General features: G+C 43.2%; 1 protein-coding gene across 1 annotated transcript in view; it reads right to left on the reverse strand.

Moving 5' to 3' along the window:
- The window catches only part of LOC139263329 (guanine nucleotide-binding protein G(I)/G(S)/G(O) subunit gamma-2), a 114,921-nt gene extending 96,829 nt beyond the window's left edge, over positions 1 to 18,092 (reverse strand). The window contains exon 1 of the mRNA XM_070879219.1: positions 17,897 to 18,092. The gene's annotated coding sequence lies outside the window, so the exon portion shown is untranslated. The remainder of the gene's footprint in view (positions 1 to 17,896) is intronic.
- Positions 18,093 to 24,730: the final 6,638 nt, after the last annotated feature.

Here is a 24,730-nt window from a genome sequence, read left to right on the forward strand (position 1 = left end):
ACCGACACCTGGGAATCCCTGGCCCAAGACCGCCCAAAGTGGAGGAAGAGCATCCGGGAGGGCGCTGAGCATCTTGAGTCTCGTCGCCGAGAGCATGCAGAAAACAAGCGCAGACAGCGGAAGGAGCGTGCGGTAAACCTGACTCCCCCACCCACCCTTTCCTCCAAGCACTGTCTGTCTCACCTGTGACAGAGACTGTAATACCCGCATGGACTGTACAGTCACCTGAGAACTCGCTTTTAGAGTGGAAACAAGGCATCCTCGATTTCGAGGGACTGCCTATGATAATGACATAATTTCTTGGTGAATATTGCAGTTTTCTGGAGAGGTGGTAGGGATAAGAATATTGTATTTTTTAACTTTGGAATCTGAATGATTCTTTCCAGTTCTGTACATCCTATCTGTTCCTTTGAATTGTCATATCTTAGTGTGACACTTATTGCCACTTTCCACCCCTCCCCCCAGTCTTAATTATTTTCCAACCCAATTAATTTTATGTAGAGTGCAGTAATGTCACTTTTTACTGACAATTCTGTGCCTTTTGTCAGTATTTTACATATGACATGCAGGTGTTGATTGTATTCAGGTGGTGTATATCAATTGGTATTCAGGTGGTGGGTATTAATTGGGGACTCTGTTGTGTTCATATATATCCTGTGTTCATATATCCCTGGCCAAAGACCGCCCTAAGTGGAGGAAGTGCATCCGGGAGGGCGCCGAGCACCTCGAGTCTCATCGCTGAGAGCATGCAGAAATCAAGCGCAGGCAGCGGAAACAGCGTGTGGCAAACCAGTCCCACCCACCCCTTCCCTCAACGACTATCTGTCCCACCTGTGACAGGGACTGTGGTTCTCGTATTGGACTGTTCAGCCACTTAAGGACTCATGTTTAGAGTGGAAGCAAGTCTTCCTCGATTCCAAGGGACTGCCTATGATATATGGGAGCAGGCTCAGGAAGTGGGGGAGCTTATCGTGGGAGTGCATGGTATGTAATATGTGTCTCTGCAAATATAGGCTTGTAAGTGACTGAAGACTAGCATCCTTCACCACCTGGCTATCTAACCTATACAGCAATTGCATGTGTACCTCTTTACTACTTGGCTGTCATTCTGGCAAGCTCCAGGTGTCCAATTCTCTCCAAATGTGCAGCAAAAGAATGATCAAAATCTGAACCAGCTGCAACAGTAGTCACTGCAGAAACCTCCTTTATAAGGATCTTGGTGTAAACAAGTTCATCTTGTGTTTTGGAGAAAACCATTGTACTGGTTGAAACCCGTCCCCCCCCCCCCCCCCCCACCCCCATTATTATCACTAACAGGAAGTCACTGCACTACAGCTAATAAATATAGTGAATCTATATGCAGTCTGTAATGTCTTTAAGATGGACACCATCATGTGATTTAAAGAATGAGTAATGTATATGTTAATTTCACATCAATAAATTTCTGCAAGCTTACAGCACATTTGCTTCATTTCAATATTTGGCTATGTTTCAGTTTGTTAAGTAAATCGTTCAGTATAAGATCCAATGATCTACAATATGATCAAGATCTGCTTAGGTATAATAGACAACAAAAACACACCCATCATGCAGCCATGATGCAATGCATCTGTGTGTTCAAAACTGGCCGTTAACAATAATTTCACAACCGACCTCACAGAATTTAAGCTCAGAGGAGCTGTCTACCATTCCCAGTATATTGCAGAGAATGATTGTTTTTTTTCCCCTGTTTAGAAGGGGGAGTTTGTTACAAGGCTGAGAGGCTTTGATTTCACAAACTCGAATGGTGAAATTTGAGTAATTTCCAGTCAATAACACACTTCCAGCCACATCCACAAAAAGTCATCATCATCATAGGCAGTCCCTCGGAATCGAGGAAGACTTGCTTCCACTCTCGTTAGGTGGCTGAACAGTCCAATACGAGAACCACAGTCCCTGTCACAGGTGGGACAGATAGTCGTTGAGGGAAAGGGTGGCTGGGACAGGTTTGCCGCACGCTCTTTCCGTTGCCTGCACATGTTTTTTGCATGCTCTCAGCGATGAGACTCGAGGTGCTCAGCGCCCTCCTGGATGCACTTCCTCCACTTAGGGCGGTCTTTGGCCAGGGACTCTCAGGTGTCAGTGGGAATGTTGCACTGGATGGAGCCGCCTGCTCCACGACAACTTGCAGGCCGTGACCCTTACCAACGGATCCATTACAGACCCAATCCACATCCGAACCGGAGTCAAACAGGGCTGCGTCATCGCCCCAACCCTCTTCTCAATCTTCCTTGCTGCCATGCTCCACCTCACAATCAACAAGCTCCCCACTGGAGTGGAACTAAAGTACAGAACCAGTGGGAACCTGCTCAACCTTCGCCGTCTCCAAGTCAGATCCAAGACCACCCCAACCTCTGTTGTCGAGCTACAGTACGTGGACGACGCCTGCGTCTGCGCACATACAGAGACTGAACTCCACAAAAAGTATAACACGCACAAATACAGTCAATTTTGTTTTTGCAGTTATGGGCTTTCCTTTTCAAGTTTTGCCATTTGAATGCTCATCATCCTTCCCTGTTGCCACCAATACCTAACAGTTGACCAGAGTTTTGCAGTGTTTATTTTTTAAATGACATGACAAGAAGAATAAATGTTGCAATGACATTTGTCACGTGAAAAGGGGGTAGGTTTTCTGTAAAAACTTGAAATGGCATGACACTCATGAAATGAAAAGCTCCCAGAACCTTACATTTTAATAACTAAGGTCATAATTGTACTTTACCACAATGGATTGTCAAAACTGCTTTGTCATTTGTTGTGAAAATAAAAAACTTTCCAACTGTTGAAGACTGTGGCGACTTATGGGAATTGTGTGATTATTGTTTTTAGTTATTTAAAGTAGGAATTGGTAAAGAATATTCACTGGGGTATGAATTATTATAAGGAGTTCCCCATTCATCTAGTACATGCTTTGGTTGGCTAATTAAGTACTAATTAAACACAATAATCTGACTCAATTATATACTTAAAATGTTGTTGTAAGCCTTTCATTTTGACTGTAATAGATTGCTGTGGTGATGCATGGATTATAAAAGTTAATCTTTCTGAGCAGTGTATGATGGAACTTGCATCTGCGCACATTCAGAAACTGAACTCCAAGTCATAGTCAACATCTTCACTGAGGCGTACGAAAGCATGGGCCTTACACTAAACATCCGTAAGACAAAGGTCCTCCATCGTTCTGGTAAACCTACATTGCATTCCGTACACGGCCAATATATCCTTCCTAAGGTGTGGTGCCCAAAACTACTCACAGTACTCCAGGTGTGGTCTAACCAGGGTTTTGCACAGCTACAGCATAACTGACCCCGCCACACAGCACTGCCCCCCAGTCATCAAGATCCACAGCGTGGCCCTGGAAAATGTGGACCACTTTCCAATCTTGGGAGCCTATTATCAGCAAGGGCAGACATCGACAACGAGGTTCAACACCGCCTCCAGTGCACCAGCGCAGCCTTCGGCCACCTGAGGAAGAGAGTTTTCGAAGTTCAGGCCCTCAAATTTGGCACCAAGCTCATGGTCTACAGGGCTGCAGTGATACGCGCCCTCCTGTATGGCTCAGACACATGGACTATATACAGTGGACACCTCAATTCGCTGGAGAAAAGCCACCAACGATGTCTCCACAAGATCCTGTAAATCCCCATGGAGGACAGACACACCAACGTCAGTGTTCTCGATCAGGCCAACATCCCCAGCATCAAAACACTGACCACACTCAACCAGCTCCGTTGGGCGGGCCACATTGTTCACATGCCAGACACAAGACTCCCAAAGCAAGTGCTCTACTCGGAACTCCTACACGGCAAGCGAGCCCCAGGTGGGCAGAGGAAACGTTTCAAGGACACCCTCAAAGCCTCCTTTATAAAATGCAACATCCCGACACCTGGGAGTCCCTGGCCAAAGACCGCCCTAAGTGGAGGAAGAGCTTCCGGGAGGGAGGGCGCTGAGCACCTCGAGTCTCGTCGCCGAGAGCATGCAGAAACCAAGCGCAGGCAGCGGAAGGAGCATGCGGCAAACCAGACTCCCCATCCACCCTTTCCCTCAACGACTGTCTGTCCCACCTGTGACAGAGACTGCAATTCCCGTATTGGACTGTTCAGTCACCTGAGAACTCACTTTTATAGTGGAAGCAAGTCTTCCTCGATTTCGAGGGACTGCCTATGATGATGATGAAAAGTTAATCTTTCTGAGCGGTGTATGATGGAACTTTATCAGCAGTGCTAGACCAACTTATTTATTGGACTGAGGTGAGACAAGTTCTTCATTTGTATTTGAATGTTCTCTTAGACCACGGATGTCGATATAAAGAAAGAATTAGTATTAAATTTCAGAATTTGCCATCTTCGTAAACACTGCAGGCCTCTCACCTAGACACTACTATAAAAAAGACTCCTGTGTAAATGGGTACAGCAGAATCCAGAAAGCTCCCAAAAAGAAAAGAATGCACAGTTTCTGTTGCTTATATAGGAACATAGGACATAGGGGAACATCAGAACAGGAGTAGGCCATCTGTGACATAACTCCATATACCCGCCTTTGTCCCATACCCCTTAATACCTTTGGTTAACAAAAATTTATCATAGAAACATAGAAACATAGAAAATAGGTGCAGGAGCAGGCCATTCGGCCCTTCGAGCCTGCACCACCATTCAATATGATCATGGCTGATCATGCAACTTCCTGCTTTCTCTCCATACTCTTTAATCCCTTTAGCCATAAGGACCACATCTAACTCCCTTTTGAATATATCTAACGAACTGGCCTCAACAACTTTCTGTGGAAGAGAATTCCAGAGGTTCACAACTCTCTGAGTGAAGAAGTTTCTCCTCATCGCGGTCCTAAATGGCTTACCCCTTATCCTTTGACTGTGACCCCTGGTTCTGGAGTTTCCCAACATCGGGAACATTCTTCCTGCATCTAACCTGTCCAATCCCGTCAGAATTTTATGTGTTTCTATGAGATCCCCTCTCATTCTTCTAAATTCCAGTGAATATAAGCCTAGTCGATCCAGTCTTTCTTCATATGTCAGTCCTGCCATCCCAGAAATCAGTCTGGTGAACCTTCGCTGCACTCCCTCAATAGCAAGAATGTCCTTCCTCAGATCAGTCTCAGATTAAAATTAATAATTGATCTAGCATCAATTGCCATTTATGGAAGAGAGTTCTAAACTTCTACCACCCTTTGTGTGTAGAAGTGTTTCCAAATTTCACTCCTGAAAGACCTGACTCTAATTTTTAGGCTATGTCCCCTAGTCCTAGAATCCCCAACCAGTGGAATAAATTTCTCTCTATCTACCCTATCTGTTCCCCTTAATATCTTGAAAACTTTGATCAAATCACCTTCTAAATTCCAGAGAATACAATGCTAATTTGTGTAATCTCGCCCCATAAATTAAACCCTGGAGTCCAGGTATCGTTCTGGTAAACCTACGCTGCACTCCCTCCATGGCCAGTATATCCTTCCTAAGGTGTGGTGCCCAAAACTACTCACAGTGCTTCAGGTGTGGCCTAACCAGGGTTTTGTACAGCTGCAGCATAACTTCTACGCCCTTATATTCTAGTCCTCTAGATATAAAAGCCAGCATTCCATTAGCCTTTTGGATTATTTTCTATTCTTGTCCAAGACATTTTAATGATCTACATACATGGACCCGGAAGTCTCTTTGGATCTCCATTCTTTGTACCTTTCCACTATTTAGAAAGTACCCTGTTCTATCCTTTTTAGGTCCAAAGTGGACGACCTCACATTTGCCAACATTGAAATTCATTTGCCAGTTTTGCCTTTTTTCTTAATCTATTAATATCTCTTTGTAGTTTTATGCTTCTATCTACACTGTTTACAAAGTCGCTTATCATTGAGTCATTGGCAAACTTAGATATGTGGCTTTCTATCCCATCATCTAAGTCATTAATAAATACAGTGAATAGTTGAGGCCCCAAAACAGATCTTTGCGAGACAACACTAGTCATATCCTGCCAATTGGATTACCTGTCCATTATCCGTACTCTCTGCCTCCTGCCGTTCAGCCAATTTCCTAATGAGCTCAATAATTTGCCTTCAATTCCATGAGCTTCAACTTTAGCTAACAGTCTCTTATCAAATGCCTTAAAATAACATCCACAGATATTCCCCAGTCCACTACTTTAGCCACCTCTTCAAAAAAGTTCGTCAGGTATGACCTACCCTTTACAAATCCATGTTGGCTCTCTCTGATCAGCTGAAATTTTTCAAGATGTTCAGTCACTCTATCCTTAATTATAGACTCTAGTAATTTCCCCAAAGCAGACGTTAGGCTAACTGGTCTAAATTTCCCGGTTACCTTTGCTCGCATTTCTTAAAAAAGCAGAGTGACATGCGCAATTTTCCAATCTAAAGGAACGGTTCCCAAATCAAAAGAACTTTTGAAGATTATAGTTAGGCATCTGCAATGTTTTCACCTACTTCCTTTAAAACCCTGGGATTGAAACCATCTGTTCCTGGGCCTCGTCACTCGTTAGCACCATTATTTTCTTAATTACTGTTATTTTGCTTATGTTAATTTTGGTAAATCCCTGTCCCTGATTCAATATTAGTTTCCTTTGGACGTTTGGCATGCTATCTTCTTCCTATATTGTAAATACTGACACCAAGTAACTATTCAACATGTCCACCCTTTCCTTATTTTCATTTACAATATCACCGTTATCAGTTTTCAAGGGACCCTCATTGCTCCTGACCACTCTCTTTTTCTTAATACAACTGTAAAAGATTTTTGTGTTAATTTTGATATCCATTGCAAGTTTCTTTTCCTACTCCCTTTTTGTAGCTTTTACTGTCTGTTTTGGCACCTTTTGTTCCTTATGCTAATTAGTCATGATGTTATCTGTTCAGATGAACGAACTCTTAGCTTTATCATTGATTATTATGGTGCGTCATTTCTTTTGGTTGCCAGGGAAGAGATCCTCTGATGTTTCAATAAACCACTAAAGTACAATATAATAGCAATCCATTCATATTATGATAATGTCTCTGTCACATTAAAAGAAAAATGCATGTTACTATTATGCACTTGTAGATATGATAAAGCTGGACACAGTGCTGTTACAGTGCTATACTCCAAGACCAATGTATCACTCTTCAAATCTATCACGTGTAGAATGATGTGTCCTTGTGATGTCTGGGACCCTGGAATATAACAAACAACAGCAAACTGCTGGTAAACGGGAAGTAGACTGTATTTTGTATTTTTAGTGTTTGATTTTCAGTGATTTCCTGCTGCAGCATTTACAGACGGGCGCAGTCCCCCACCCCTGATTCAGGGACCTCACGCAGCCAAGGATTTTATAGATGCCTAATACAAATAAATTAATCAATTACTGTATATATTACAGAAACTTTATCACTGAAATAAAAAGAAAATTGTTTCCTGCCAAGTGTTGCACCACAAGGCAAAAAGAAAACAAAAAAAAATCTTAAGTCAGTCATGACCGCCATATTTACTTCTACGGGGATGACTTGCTTCCACATGGGTTCACAGATGTTTCAATGAAGGACCCGATGTTCCAATCCTGAACTCCAATTGAGGGGGTGGAAGATGCCTGTGCGTGGATTTTTTTAACGTGTGGTGGCTGTTGCACACCAACCACCACATGGGCTCGACAGAGCTAGGTCTTGGTCCAGTGGCAAGGGTTAACCAAGACGACTGGAAACCTGCTCTGCTGCACGGACCTAGTGCGCACACATATCGCAGTGTGGGCTGGCCTGTGCTGCCCCTGGGCCCTCAGCTCTTCTGGGCCCCGTACCCTCATTCGCCGCACTTCTGCCACGATCTCGCGCCGCTCCTCCACCACAAACACTCGCCGCTCCTCCGTCAGAAAATCACTTGCCACACCTCCGAGACGATCTCCCGCCGCACCTCCGCACCAAATATTCGGCGAACCCCGATTGCCCACGGACTTGTTGCCTATGATGATGATGATTTACTTCTACATCCCACTCACCAACTGGCTCATACCCATCTTGCAGTGTCTTCCTCAATGACAATGCTTGTCCCATTTGAAATGGGCCTAACTTTTCCAGACAACCAATTATCTTACCATTCTACCCAAAACCCCGATCAATATGATGTGTCAAAGGCGATTAGCTGCTTCTATTGGGTAGCTGTGATCTGACAAAAATATACATTTAACAATGAACCGAAATAAAACCTTTAAAAATCTCATTCCACATTTTAGAACAAAACTTTTGTCTGACATTTCTGGACTACTCATTTTCAGCTCTAATTTTACTCATATTTATATTGGCAATAATGGATAGAGATTTGACTGACACCTGGCATTTCCCCACTTTCAATCAATAGTAATAGCAAGCTACTGCTGAGGATCTGAGAAGAAGGTGTACTGTTAAAAAATGGCATGGTTCAAGGGGAGGTAGGACATGTACATGTTGGTAGGCTGGTACTGCCAGGCTCAGAAAGAGGCCTGCTTGTTAATAATGGTGCGTGTCAAGAACTTTATTGGTGAAAAGACCAACGAGAAGTTGGACTTTCTTCTTCTGAAGTCATATTTTTATTAGAAATGTATAAGATGTAGCAAAGTGTGTTGCTGATCCAGTATCCATGTGATTCCACAGAAGACAAGCTCTTAATCACTTCCATACTGACAGGGATTTGTACTTCCCAACAGGGAGGGAAAGTAAATCAGAAGACAAGTCACCACAGGCAGATCTTGCGTATCTTGTTGTAGCCCAGTAAAAACATTCACAGAGAGCTTGAAGGAGGTCACCTGTTCAACCTCTTCACTGGAAAACATCATGGGGTGAATAACAAGAAACCTTCAGAGGAATTTGGAGTTTGGCACTACCTCTGTGTATCTAATTCAGACAGACTGTTAGTAGAGATGAGGAGGAATTTCTTCACCCAGAGAGTGGTGAACCTGTGGAATTCTCTACCACAGAAAGTTGTTGAGGCCAATTCACTAAATATATTCAAAAAGGAGTTAGATGAAGTCCTTACTACTAGGGGAATCAAGGGGTATGGTGAGAAAGCAGGAATGGGGTACTGAAGTTGCATGTTCAGCCATGAACTCATTGAATGGCGGTGCAGGCTAGAAGGGCCGAATGGCCTACTCCTGCACCTATTTTCTATGTTTCTATGTTTCTAAGTACATTTATTAGCACTATTATCCACTGGAAGAGGAAATCTCAATCACTTTTCCTGTTTTTGTTTAATTCATCTTTTAAAAGCATTCCCAAATTTAGAAACTTTCTAGCTGCACTACATGTCAGCACAAAGACATTCCAATGAAACTGGTGCTTACACCAAAGGTTAAGAATGGGGTTACATCAGTGCATCAGACATGTTTGTAAAGCTTACCTAACAGCATTTCAGTAAGGACCATTCCCCATTAACATAGAAACATAGAAACATAGAAAATAGGTGCAGGAGTAGGCCATTCGGCCCTTCTAGCCTGCACCACCATTCAATGAGTTCATGGCTGAACATGCAACTTCAGTACCCCATTCCTGCTTTCTCACCATACCCCTTGATTCCCCTAGTAGTAAGGACTTCATCTAACTCCTTTTTGAATATATTTAGTGAATTGGCCTCAACAATTTTCTGTGGTAGAGAATTCCACAGGTTCACCACTCTCTGGATGAAGAAATTCCTCCTCATCTCGGTCCTAAATGGCTTCCCCCTTATCCTTAGACTGTGTCCCCTGGTTCTGGACTTCCCCAACATTGGGAACATTCTTCCTGCATCTAACCTGTCTAACCCCGTCAGAATTTTAAACGTTTCTATGAGGTCCCCTCTCATTCTTCTGAACTCCAGTGAATACAAGCCCAGTTGATCCAGTCTTTCTTGATAGGTCAGTCCCGCCATCCCGGGAATCAGTCTGGTGAACCTTCGCTGCACTCCCTCAATAGCAAGAATGTCCTTCCTTAGGTTAGGAGACCAAAACTGTACACAATACTCCAGGTATGGCCTCACCAAGGCCCTGTACAATTGTAGCAACACCTCCCTGCCCCTGTACTCAAATCCCCTCGCTATGAAGGCCAACATGCCATTTGCTTTCTTAACCGCCTGCTGTACCTGCATGCCAACCTTCAATGACTGATGTACCATGACACCCAGGTCTCTTTGCACCTCCCCTTTTCCTAATCTGTCACCATTCAGATAATAGTCTGTCTCTCTGTTTTTACCACCAAAGTGGATAACCTCACATTTATCCACATTATACTTCATCTGACATGCATTTGCCCACTCACCTAACCTATCCAAGTCACTCTGCAGCCTCATAGCATCCTCCTCGCAGCTCACACTGCCACCCAACTTAGTGTCATCCGCAAATTTGGAGATACTACATTTAATCCCCTCGTCTAAATCATTAATGTACAATGTAAACAGCTGGGGCCCCAGCACAGAACCTTGCGGTACCCCACTAGTCACTGCCTGCCATTCTGAAAAGTCCCCATTTACTCCTACTCTTTGCTTCCTGTCTGACAACCAGTTCTCAATCCATGTCAGCACACTACCCCCAATCCCATGTGCTTTAACTTTGCACATTAATCTCTTGTGTGGGACCTTGTCGAAAGCCTTCTGAAAGTCCAAATATACCACATCAACTGGTTCTCCCTTGACCACTCTACTGGAAACATCCTCAAAAAATTCCAGAAGATTTGTCAAGCATGATTTCCCTTTCACAAATCCATGCTGACTTGGACCTATCATATTACCTCTTTCCAAATGCACTGCTATGACATCCTTAATAATTGATTCCATCATTTTACCCACTACCGATGTCAGGCTGACCGGTCTATAATTCCCTGTTTTCTCTCTCCCTCCTTTTTTAAAAAGTGGGGTTACATTGGCTACCCTCCACTCCATAGGAACTGATCCAGAGTCAATGGAATGTTGGAAAATGACTGTCAATGCATCCACTATTTCCAAGACCACCTCCTTAAGTACTCTGGGATGCAGTCCATCAGGCCCTGGGGATTTATCGGCCTTCAATCCCATCAATTTTCCCAACACAATTTCCCGACTAATAAGGATTTCCCTCAGTTCCTCCTCCTTACTAGACCCTCCGACCCCTTTTATATCCGGAAGGTTGTTTGTGTCCTCCTCAGTGAATACCGAACCAAAGTACTTGTTCAATTGGTCCGCCATTTCTTTGTTCCCCGTTATGACTTCCCCTGATTCTGACTGCAGGGGACCTACGTTTGTCTTTACTAACCTTTTTCTCTTTACATATCTATAGAAACTTTTGCAATCCGTCTTAATGTTCCCTGCAAGCTTCTTCTCGTACTTCATTTTCCCTGCCCTAATCAAACCCTTTGTCCTCCTCTGCTGAGTTCTAAATTTCTCCCAGTCCCCGGGTTCTCTGCTATTTCTGGCCAATTTGTATGCCACTTCCTTGGCTTTAATGCTATCCCTGATTTCCCTTGATAGCCACGGTTGAGCCACCTTCCCTTTTTTATTTTTACGACAGACAGGAATGTACAATTGTTGTAGTTCATCCATGCGGTCTCTAAATGTCTGCCATTGCCCATCCACAGTCAACCCCTTCAGTATCATTCGCCAATCTATCCTAGCCAATTCACGCCTCATACCTTCAAAGTTACCCTTCTTTAAGTTCTGGACCATGGTCTCTGAATTAACTGTTTCATTCTCCATCCTAATGCAGAATTCCACCATATTATGGTCACTCTTCCCCAAGGGGCCTCGCACAACGAGATTGCTATTAATCCTCTCTCATTACACAACACCCAGTCTAAGATGGCCTCCCCCCTAGTTGGTTCCTCGACATATTGGTCTAAAAAACCATCCCTTATGCACTCCAGGAAATCCTCCTCCACCATATTGCTTCCAGTTTGGTTAACCCAATCTATGTGCATATTAAAGTCACCCATTATAACTGCTGCACCTTTGTTGTACGCACCCCTAATTTCATGTTTGATGCCCTCCCCAACATCACTACTACTGTTTGGAGGTCTGTACACAACTCCCACTAACGTTTTTTGCCCTTTGGTATTCTGCAGCTCTACCCATATAGATTCCACATCATCCAAGCTAATGTCCTTCCGAACTATTGCCTTAATTTGCTCCTTAACCAGCAATGCTACCCCACCTCCTTTTCCTTTTATTCTATCTTTCCTGAATGTTGAATACCCCTGGATGTTGAGTTCCCAGCCCTGATCATCCTGGAGCCACATCTCCGTAATCCCAATCACATCATATTTGTTAACATCTATTTGCACAGTTAATTCATCCACCTTATTGCGGATACTCCTTGCATTAAGACACAAAGCCTTCAGGCTTGTTTTTTTAACACCCTTTGTCCTTTTAGAATTTTGCTGTACAGTGGCCCTTTTTGTTCTTTGCCTTGGGTTTCTCTGCCCTCCACTTTTCCTCATCTCCTTTCTGTCTTTTGCTTTTGCCTCCTTTTTGTTTCCCTCTGCCTCCCTGCACTGGTTCCCATCCCCCTGCCATATTAGCTGATTGGGGGTAATTTTGACTTTGTGCATTCGTGTAAAACGGGCAACATCAGATTAGCCGCCCATTATACATCTCTCCCGATTGAAATGGAAATGAAAATCGAGAGAGATGTACAACGGGCGGCAGATCCGATAGCACCCGTTTCACATTATCGCACAAAGTTAAAATTACCTCCAATGTTTCGAATTAAAAGGATTGTGCAGAATGTGGGAAACTGCATATTTCGGCAGTATATTTGGCACTAGTTTAGGAATAAAGAATCTTCATTATGTCATCTCCAGTTTAGTAATCAGCAATGACTTATTATGACATCATCAGTTTTGCAACAGATCTCGCACGTGACTACCAGTGGACCAGTCCGCTCTGATATTTAATTTTACTGTGTGGCACAACCCTTGGATTTATTCTTCTGGGTTTTCCCCCTCTTCTGCTAAAGGCAATGACTCACACTGAAGTACAGTTTCGCTGATGCTAGCAGCCCAGTGATCATTGATGGGCGAATCCTGACAGTGAATGTCAGCAGGCTTTCCAATCTTGTACACATATCTGCACTTTCCAGCAGTTGTCTCTACATAATTACCAGAAGAACCCTAGGTACATCCAAGGTACACTATTGTAATTCATGTCTCGTCTCCTTGAATACATGTTTTTAAAAGTGTATTAAAAATGAACACCACTCCACTAAATCATATATCTCAAACGTTAACTCCCCAGTACCACACTAGTGACTCAAAGATGTCATTTCCGATGTAGGCTATTCCTGGCTGTCCCTGGAACTGAGCTTATCTGAAAACTCCCTGAAAGAGTGATTGTGCTTTTTTTCAAACCTCATAACATTTAAGCCAGTCACAATAATTATCCACATCCCTTATTATCATTGCAAACTGAGGGATCTAGAATCCAAAAGTTTGAAGGTTTCTTGGTTCCACAATACCAGCTTCAATCACTTAAAGACTGTAACCAAGGGCTCAGCAAGGCCATCACCAGGAAAAATGTAAGTGGAGACAAAATGCTTGGGCTATAAAAAATAATCATTTCAACTGAAATGTTATTTTAACATGTGGAGGCCAGGATTCCTGGCAGTTAACAGGAGTGAGAATGGCTGGATCCATGAGGTAAGTGAATTTATTGCATTGCTTGTGGGCCAGGAGGAACAAGAGTGTTCCCCCAGGCTCAACAAGCTTACCTCCACATGATTGGACCCCCGCAATCATCCGGCCCCCAGCCCCCACTCACTATCATCCAAATCTCCCCACAATGTCTGATTCAACTCCCCCCCCCCTCTGCCTACCTCCGCAATGTCCGAGCTCCCCATCCCCATAATGTCCAAACCCGCCGCCCCCCCCCCCTGCCCCAGGCGATTATCTGGCTGCTCCATGATGTATGATCCTCCACGATGTCTGCCCCCTACCCCACGGCCCCCATGATGTTCGGTCCCCCACAATATTCATCCCAAATTTCCCCCCACCCCCAATTATTTTCAGCCTCCAAAATAGTGATTTGCATATAGTTCAATTTCAGACATATATACACACTGGCTGGGTATTAACTTAGAGGCGGGGAGGGAGCTGGGGGGCTGCTTTAGAGACCTGAAAGAACAGGTTTCATTCAGGTTCTGCCGAATTTAATGGCAGGACCTGATTAGCATTTTATATCTCCATTTCCCGGCCACAGCCAGCCAGATTGAGAGACTGGCTGGCTTTCAGGCAGGTAGGCCTTCGGCACCAGGCCACAATTGGGGAGTGGAGAGAAGGGAGGGAGTTAATGGAGACCTCAGCGAGGGATCAGAAGAGTGGGGGGAAGATTGGAGGCCTTGTGGGGGAGTTCGGAAGGGTCACAAGAGATTGGAAGGGTTGCAGGGATGATTGGAAGGATTGGTGGGGATCGGAAGGATCAGGGGCTGTCCGATCATGGGGGTTGGGTGAAACAGGTAAACTGGATCCAGCAGGTAAGTGGGAAGGCACTTACCTCCAGGATCCAGCAGTCCTCGCCTCCCTTTAGCTGTCGGGATTCTTGAGACCCGGAAAACTCGGCCGGCCAGGATTAAATTTAAAATGATGGTTAAATATGAGGCACGCAGCCTCAGTATATTTATTTAAATTTCCAGCCCACCTCCCATTCAGCTTCGTTAAAACAGGAAGTGGGAGGCGGGTTGAGGTCGGAATTCAGATTTGTAACATTTTGACATCCCACAAGATCCAAACCTGCCTGGTTTTAGGGATTAAAATCCCCCCACAATGTCTGGGCACTGACATACCTTGGAGTCCCCTTAGGCCTTATCAACTTTCAAGTGGAACCACAGAATTGGAAGGATACACACACAATCATATTTTTCTGATACTATAATCATTATTTTGTATTTTGATAGATTAGCAATGCTAAGAATTATAAGATACCACATTAACCATGACATTTTTCCGTGGAAAAGTCAGACAGTTTTAATGCAAATAAAATTCTCGATTATTGCCATTTGCAGGGCCCATATCACTAAGAACTGCTCATTTTCAGCCTTGTGGTCTGTAACATTGTCCCTAGTTGCCCAAGAACTATTGTAGTGTCTTTTATTGCCGTTACAAAATGTCTATTTGTGCCACATTCAGGTAAAGAGATCTATATAGGGTCTCTGAGCTCCTCTTTATTTTAAGCACATTTGTTTTGCAATTAGAAAATATAATGGCCTGGATTTGTCATAACATTAAACTGTTACAACATGGTACCATATATTAATATTAACCTTGTTCTTGTGCATGAAACGCAAAAGGATAGTATGCAGGTACAGCAAGTGATCAGGAAGACCAATGGTATCTTGGTCTTTATATTGCAAAGGGAATGGAGTATAAAAGCAGGGAAGTCTTGCTACAGCTATATAAAGTATTGATGAGGCCACATCTGGAATACTGCGTGCAGTATTGGTTTCCATATTTATGAAAGGATATACTTGCTTTGGAGGCAGTTCAGAGAAGGTTCACTAGGTTGATTCCGGGGATGAGGGGGTTGACTTATGAGGAAAGGTTGAGGAAGTTGGACCTCTACTCATTGGAATTCAGAAAAATTTGAGGTGATCTTATCGAAACGTACTAAGATTATGAGGGGGCTTGACAAGGTGGATGCAGAGAGGATGTTTCCACTGATGGGGGAGACTAGAACTAGAGGGCACGATCTTAGAATAAGGGGCCGCCCATTTAAAACAGCGATGAAGAAAAATTTCTTCTCTCAGAGGGTTGTAAATCTGTGGAATTCGCTGCTTCAGTGACCTGTGGAAGCTGGGACATTGAATAAATTTAAGACAGAAATAGACAGTTTCTTAAACGATAAGGGGTAATGGGGAGCAGGCAGGGAGGTGGAGCTGAGTCCATGATCAGATCAGCCATGATCTTATTGAATGGCGGAGCAGGCTTGAGGGGCCGTATGGCCTACTCCTGTTCCTATTTCTTATGTTCTTATGTTCTTCAATGTCCACAACTCTGACTCTGAACAAATACTGTATTGTAGTTGAGAATGGCAATAAAAGAATGAGTAATGGTGGTACCAGTTTCTGCTGTGCTGTGCTGATCTCGTCACTTCATCCAATCCAAAAGGCAACATTTATACTCTTATAAATGGTTTGTTGTGATCATTTATAAGTCAACTCAAACACCTGGTGTTGATCTATTTATTAATGCAAAATGACCTACTGTTGGACAATGGGAGGCCATTGCTGTAGACTTCTTGTATTGGTATCTGCATCAGATTCAGCCTCCTTGTGACAATGAAAGAAGCTCAAGAGTTTACTTAATAGATTCATAATTCAGTCAAACAATATGACATAAAGCATTAAATCAATACCTCGTGTTGATGATCAGTAATCTAATCCAGGAAGCATTTCTAAACATCACTAAAACAATTATTGGCAGTAGGCAAAACTTACTGACTGATTTAAATGTTTTAAAATTAACTGCCTACTGGATTCCACTAATGTTTCCATGTAACAGACTGATTACAGGGAATGTACAGGTTAACACTGAAATTTGACTCTGAAGTGTCTATTGCTGCGGTAGACAGCAGAGCATCTCTTTCTCTGATTGGGAGGGGTCAATGGAAACCCCATCGGGCTGTGAACTTTCAGAGACTGCTATAATTTCCCAAATGATTCTGATTTGTGTAACAGTTACATTCCCCTGTGCACATTAAGCCCAAATACAGAACTGATTGATTAAATGAATCTCAAATTACACAACAATAAAAGCCAATTAGTGAAGAAATAAAGCAGAGATTCTTTTTATACCAGTTTGTTCACAATATTTGCTATTTATTTTTTCGGATGTTTGGGTATAACACACATCAGCTCAACAGAATTCACCAGTAAGTATGTAAAGATACACTCATCTCATTGGATAGTTTGGATGTGGATACCCAGTCAATTAATCAGAATCCATTATTTGACTGATATTTCATATCAGAACTATGTGTTCTATAATGTCAAGTTAACATGTTACAGGATACATTCCTTTACAATTCAAAAGGTATCAATTTAGTATGCAGCTATGAACCAGTCTGAGTTAATGTGAATTTTGAAGTATACATTTTCTTCAATAAAATGGAGGAGTTCGCTGTAAATAAGTCACGTGATATCACAGTATTCAAAAATAGCATTCATAGTTACTAATTAAATGCTATTACTGGCAACCAAATCAACGCCTTTTTCTGTCTGATGGACTGCTCCATGCAGATACTCTGATATTATTTTAAAAATCACTGGTTTTGGTGTTTTTGGACTGTTCTCAACAGCTTTCAAAAGTAATTTCAATATTAAAAATGTGTTTTTATTCTATATAGCAATCCACTGTTCTGGTAATTTTGTCTTTATTGGTTTAGAAAATGATTTTTATAAATACAGATATTTAATTACAACAAGAATTAGAATATGAAAATACACTTATACATGAATATCAATGCAGGCTTCGATGTGGTTTGTGTGGTTATCATAAGAACATAGCTAGTTACTGACTGTTGCTGTGTGTTCTTTTATACAAAATTTAAAAAGCAGAATTTAGTGATATAGTCTAAATTCCCAATCTCAACAAATGAATTACAGTTAAATCATTCTATCCTTCTTTCACGGTGAAGAGCTAGCCCTCTCCTTGTTAACAGCTACACGTTTATTTTCTACAAGCTTTCAGATTAAAAGCACTGCATTTTCCAAACATCAATCATAAACATAATCAATAACAGTTATTTCACAGTTGTTAATAATATCGGCACATTGAATATTGGCACACATCTTTAGTCTCATATGACAGCACTAAATGCAAACCAAGTGTGTTTTGGCAAAAAAAATACATGAATCAATAAAATTCTTCAGTGTAACATTAAAAGCAGGGAGGGAAAAGACAAATGTACCTTGTGCAGTGAACTGAAGGCAGATATTCACTCTAGTCTTCTTAAAATCGCTTAAATATGCAGGAGAATCCAAGCTTAGCAACTGTGTAAGCAGCAGCCCAGAGAGACGAGTCCACACCCAGCTTTGTCTTCAATCATCATTCTGACTACAGGAAGCAGCAGATCTCCCACTTCCTCCCCTTTCTAGCTGCTGAAACTTCCCCTCCTCTGTCTCTCTCATTCAGCCCTTCTGTGTGCCTGCTGCTGCCTTCTTCACTACTATTGCTCTCAGCAGATTATTGTTTGCTCTTCTGCAGAGATCCCACAATACTTTACTAGCAATGCTCTGGCTGCTCTTTGAGCTTCTCATGAAGCACCAGTTGAAGTAATCAGAAAATGTAATCTTACACTGAAATATTAAACAAAATATAAAAACATTCTGAGGGTGTGCTTCCCCTTCCCCCACCAACAGAAACCTCTGTGTGACTTTTGTATTCCTCCCAGCTGCTGTCGTGAAGGGGTGTTCCCTGATCAAGGCTACCTAACCAGCATCACCAACAAAGGCTGCCCATGTTAAAAACCAGTTATTGTACAATACTGTTCATTTGTACCCAATCTAGTTCTATTATTCCAGGCTTTTTATTTTGCAATGTGCCTGTGAGGGACACAGTGGACTGTAATAAAATGGACTTCCCCAGTGCTGCCATAGCAACTGTGAATGACTGATTTCCTGTGTTGTTTATGTAAATGTAGCAATGCTGCTGTCTTTGCACAGCAGACAGAGAATACAGTAATCAAAACCTAATCTTTTTCTTAGAGATAAAAATTTTTTAATATTTTCCTCTCTTCGTGTGCTCCAAGTATGCATCTATGGTATGATGAGGGATATGATGTGTTCAAAAGTAAAGCTCCAGTCATGACAGGTACTGTTACGAGTACAGTTACATTAGACTTTTTACAGATGTTCTTTCCTTTGAGTGCCTCATTTACTGTAACCTCGCCCAGAATGATTCCTGAAGCTTGACACCTGAGGATTCAGTGTTGATTTCTGTAAACCAATGTTTTCCAAAATTGTGTGTTCTATACAGTATTTACGACTGCATGAATAATAGTTGAATGGCCAGATGAAATTGCTATTGGTGTTAATTTTCTGGTGGCCATCATCAATGAATTCCATCTGTAATTGTTGTGGTCTCCATTTACATTTCTGTCACAATGAATTAACACCAATGTTGCGTTTTCACCTTCCTAATGTGTATCACATTGTCTTATTTTGCATCTACAGACAAAATGCGCACCTTTGAATTTTGTCCCTGTGGATGCAGACAACCCTCTTCTTTTATATAATACCTTATCAAAGATGTTCCGAAGTGCTTCACAAAAAATGAATTACTTTTTTTTCAGCCATGGCTCAGTGGGTAGCTCCCTAGCCTCTGAGTCAGCAGGTTCTCGGTTCATAGAAACATAGAAAATAGGTGCAGGAGTAGGCCATTCGGCCCTTCTAGCCTGCACCGCCATTCAATAAGTTCATGGCTGAACATGCAACTTCAATACCCCATTCCTACTTTCTCGCCATACCCCTTGATCCCCCGAGTAGTAAGGACTTCATCTAACTCCTTTTTGAATATATTTAGTGAATTGGCCTCAACAACTTTCTGTGGTAGAGAATTCCACAGGTTCGCCACTCTCTGGGTGAAGAAGTTTCTCCTCATCTCGGTCCTAAATGGCTTACCCCTTATCCTTAGACTGTGACCCCTGGTTCTGGACTTCCCCAACGTTGGGAACATTCTTCCTGCCTCCAACCTGTCTAAACCCGTCAGAATTTTAAACGTTTCTATGAGGTCCCCTCTCATTCTTCTGAACTCCAGTGAATACAAGCCCAGTTGATCCAGTCTTTCTTGATAGATCAGTCCCGCCATCCCGGGAATCAGTCTGGTGAACCTTCGCTGCACTCCCTCAATAGCAAGAATGTCCTTCTTCAAGTTAGGAGACCAAAACTGTACACAATACTCCAGGTGTGGCCTCACCAAGGCTCTGTACAACTGTAGCAACACCTCCCTGCCCCTGTACTCAAATCCCCTCGCTATGAAGGCCAACATGCCATTTGCTTTCTTAACCGCCTGCTGTACCTGCATGCCAACCTTCAATGACTGATGTACCATGACACCCAGGTCTCGTTGCACCTCCCCTTTTCCTAATCTGTCACCATTCAGATAATAGTCTGTCTCTCTGTTTTTACCACCAAAGTGGATAACCTCACATTTATCCACATTATACTTCATCTGCCATGCATTTGCCCACTCACCTAACCTATCCAAGTCACTCTGCAGCCTCATAGCATCACCCTTGCAGCTCACACTGCCACCCAACTTAGTGTCATCCGCAAATTTGGAGATACTACATTTAATCCCCTCGTCTAAATCATTAATGTACAGTGTAAACAGCTGGGGCCCCAGCACAGAACCACTAGTCACTGCCTGCCATTCTGAAAAGTACCCATTTACTCCTACTCTTTGCTTCCTGTCTGACAACCAGTTCTCAATCCATGTCAGCACACTATCCCCAATCCCATGTGCTTTAACTTTGCACATTAATCTCTTGTGTGGGAGCTTGTCGAAAGCCTTCTGAAAATCCAAATATACCACATCAACTGGTTCTCCCTTGTCCACTCTACTGGAAACATCCTCAAAAAATTCCAGAAGATTTGTCAAGCATGATTTCCCTTTCACAAATCCATGCTGACTTGGACCTATCATGTCACCTCTTTCCAAATGCGCTGCTATGACATCCTTAATAATTGATTCCATCATTTTACCCACTACTGAGGTCAGGCTGACCGGTCTATAATTCCCTGTTTTCTCTCTCCCTCCTTTTTTAAAAAGTGGGGTTACATTGGCTACCCTCCACTCGATAGGAACTGATCCAGAGTCAATGGAATGTTGGAAAATGACTGTCAATGCATCCGCTATTTCCAAGGCCACCTCCTTAAGTACTCTGGGATGCAGTCCATCAGGCCCTGGGGATTTATCGGCCTTCAATCCCATCAATTTCCCCAACACAATTTCCCGACTAATAAGGATTTCCCTCAGTTCCTCCTCCTTACTAGACCCTCTGACCCCTTTTATATCCAGAAGGTTGTTGTGTCCTCCTTAATGAATACCGAACCAAAGTACTTGTTCAATTGGTCTGCCATTTCTTTGTTCCCCGTTATGACTTCCCCTGATTCTGACTGCAGGGGACCTACGTTTGTCTTTACTAACCTTTTTCTCTTTACATATCTATAGAAACTTTTGCAATCCGTCTTAATGTTCTCTGCAAGCTTCTTCTCGTACTCCATTTTCCCTGCCCTAATCAAATCCTTTGTCTTCCTCTGCTGAGTTCTAAATTTCTCCCAGTCCCCAGGTTCGCTGCTATTTCTGGCCAATTTGTATGCCACTTCCTTGGCTTTAATACTATCCCTGATTTCCCTTGATAGCCACGGTTGAGCCACCCTCCCTTTTTTATTTTTACGCCAGACAGGAATGTACAATTGTTGTAGTTCATCCATGCGGTCTCTAAATGTCTGCCATTGCCCATCCACAGTCAACCCCTTAAGTATCATTCGCCAATCTATCTTAGCCAATTCACGCCTCATACCTTCAAAGTTACCCTTCTTTAAGTTCTGGACCATGGTCTCTGAATTAACTGTTTCATTCTCCATCCTAATGCAGAATTCCACCATATTATGGTCACTCTTCCCCAAGGGGCCTCGCACAACGAGATTGCTAATTAGTCCTCTCTCATTACACAACACCCAGTCTAAGATGGCCTCCCCCCTAGTTGGTTCCTTGACATATTGGTCTCGAAAACCATCCCTTACGCACTCCAGGAAATCCTCCTCCACCATATTGTTTCCAGTTTGGTTAGCCCAATCTATGTGCATATTAAAGTCACCCATTATAACTGCTGCACCTTTATTGCATGCACCCCTAATTTCCTGTTTGATGCCCTCCCCAACATCACTACTACTGTTTGAAGGTCTGTACACAACTCCCACTAACGTTTTTTGCCCTTTGGTGTTCTGCAGCTCTACCCATATAGATTCCACATCATCCAAGCTAATGTCCTTCCTAACTATTGCATTAATCTCCTCCTTAACCAGCAATGCTACCCCACCTCCTTTTCCTTTTATTCTATCCTTCCTGAATGTTGAATACCCCTGGATGTTGAGTTCCCAGTCCTGATCAACCTGGAGCCATGTCTCTGTAATCCCGATCACATCATATTTGTTAACATCTATTTGCACAGTTAATTCATCCACCTTATTACGGATACTCCTTGCATTAAGATACAAAGCCTTCAGGCTTGTTTTTTTAACACCCTTTGTCCTTTTAGAATTTTGCTGTACAGTGGCCCTTTTTGTTCTTTGCCTTGAGTTTCTCTGCCCTCCACTTTTCCTCATCTCCTTTCTGTCTTTTGCTTTTGTCTCCTTTTTGTTTCCCTCTATCTCCCTGCATTGGTTCCCATCCCCCTGCCATATTAGTTTAACTCCTCCCCAACAGCACTAGCAAACACTCCCCCTAGGACATTGGTTCCGGTCCTGCCCAGGTGCAGACCGTCTGGTTTGTACTGGTCCCACCTCCCCCAGAACCGGTTCCAATGCCCCAGGAATTTGAATCCCTCCCTGCTGTACCACTGCTCAAGCCACGTATTCATCTGCGCTATCCTGCGATTCCTACTCTGACTAGCACGTGGCACTGGTAGCAATCCCGAAATTACTACTTTTGAGGTCCTACTTTTTAATTTAGCTCCTAGCTCCTTAAATTCATTTTGTAGGACCTCATCCCTTTTTTTTACCTATGTCGTTGGTACCAATGTGCACCACGACAACTGGCTTTTCTTCCTCCCTTTTTAGAATGTCCTGCACCCGCTCCGAGACATCCTTGACCCTTGCACCAGGGAGGCAACATACCATCATGGAATCTCGGTTGCGGCCGCAGAAACGCCTATCTATTCCCCTCACAATTGAATCCCCTATCACTATCGCTCTCCCACTCTTTTTCCTGTCCTCCTGTGCAACAGAGCCAGCCACGGTGCCATGAACTTGGCTGCTGCTGCCCTCCCCTGATGAGTCATCCCCCTCAACATTACTCAAAGCAGTGTATCTGTTTTGCAGGGGGATGACCACAGGGGACCCCTGCACTACCTTCCTTGCACTACTCTTCCTGCTGGTCTTCCATTCCCTAGCTTGCTGTGGACCCTTCTCCTGCGGTAAGACCAACTCGCTACACGTGCTACTCACGTCATTCTCAGCATCGTGGATGCTCCAGAGTGAATCCACCCTCAGCTCCAATTCGGTCCGTCAGGAGCTGGAGGCGGATACACTTCCTGCTGATGTAGTCGTCAGGGACTACATCTCTCACTCATGTCCATGTCCCACTCCAGGGATCTGAGCACAAAAATCTAGGCTGACACTCCAGTGCAGTGCTGAGGGAGTGCTGTATTGTTGGAGGTACTGTCTTTCGGATGAGACGTTAAATCGAGGCCCCGACTGCTCTCTCAGGTGGACATTAAAGATCCCATGGCACTTTTTTGAAGAAGAGCAGGGAAGTTATCCCCGATGTCATGGCCAAAAATTTATCCCTCAATCAACATCACTAAAACAGATTATCTGGTCATTATATCATTGCTCTTTGTGGGAGCTTGCTGTGTGCAAATTAGCTGTCGTGTTTCCTGCATTACAACAGTGACTACACTTCGAAAAATGCTTTGTTGGCTGTAAAGTGCTTTGGGACATCCGGTGGTTGTGAATGGCACTATATAAAATCTTTCTTTCTTGAAGTGCAGTCACTGTTGTTACGTAGACAAGTACAACAGACAATGTGTGCACAGCAAAATTCAGCAAACAGTAAATGGAAGGAATGACCAGAATGTTGGCCAGGGCACCAGCAGAATTCTCTATTCACTGAATAGTGCCATGGGATTTTTTATGTCTGCCTAAGCAGGCCGACAGTTCTTCAATTTAATATCTCATCTGAAAGAGGGCACCTCCAGCAACAAAGCACTCCCTCAGCCCTGCTCTGAACTAGATCATCGTCCCAAATTGAGCTTTAGTCATAACATCAGCCTCATCAACATCAGCGTGCTATCAATTTTGTAAGTGGATTCTGGGGCCAGGACCCATTTCAGCCAGGTTTCAGTTCCATAATGGCCTCAATCTGGGGTCTTCTGTGTGTGTGCTCACTGATGCCACTGGGAGCTCATTAACATATATTAAAATGAGCTTGCACTCCATTACATGAAGGGTAATAGAACAACATTTAAAAGAGATACCTGTTGCCAGTGTCAGCTGACATTGTCGGAAATGCTTTACTTTGGAACCTGCAGCATGAAGAAACTTTTGAGAGAGATTGCTGGTTTTACAGAAGTACTTTTAAAGCACTTTTTTTTGATTGCCCACAGTAAGAGATTATGAGTACAATGCATGAGATGCCCAATAGGCATTCCCCTGTATAAGATTTTAATGGAAGAAGTCCACCATGCTGAAGGCAGATGTCCATCATATAACATGAGAAGATTCTGAGACTGAGCATGACAACTGCCAAAAAATGAAGCCTGGGTAGGGCAATGATAAGATCAGACCAAGGTTTGCTGTCTTCTATAATAGGTTTTCAGAGGCAAGGGCCTAGAATTTTAATAGCGCAAGAAAGCAGCCGCGAGCACCGCGATGCGAGATATGCCCGCGCCAAGAGGATGCTGTGATGGTCAGCACAGCGGGAAGGTGAGGTGGCAAATGTTGAAAGGGGAATTGGGGTTGTCAGGCAGATGTTTTGAACCCGGATATCCTGGCCATAAAGGGGCTATCTGGGCTGCCTC

This window comes from Pristiophorus japonicus, chromosome 4 (assembly GCF_044704955.1).
Source record: "Pristiophorus japonicus isolate sPriJap1 chromosome 4, sPriJap1.hap1, whole genome shotgun sequence".
NCBI classification, from domain to species: Eukaryota; Metazoa; Chordata; class Chondrichthyes; family Pristiophoridae; genus Pristiophorus; species Pristiophorus japonicus.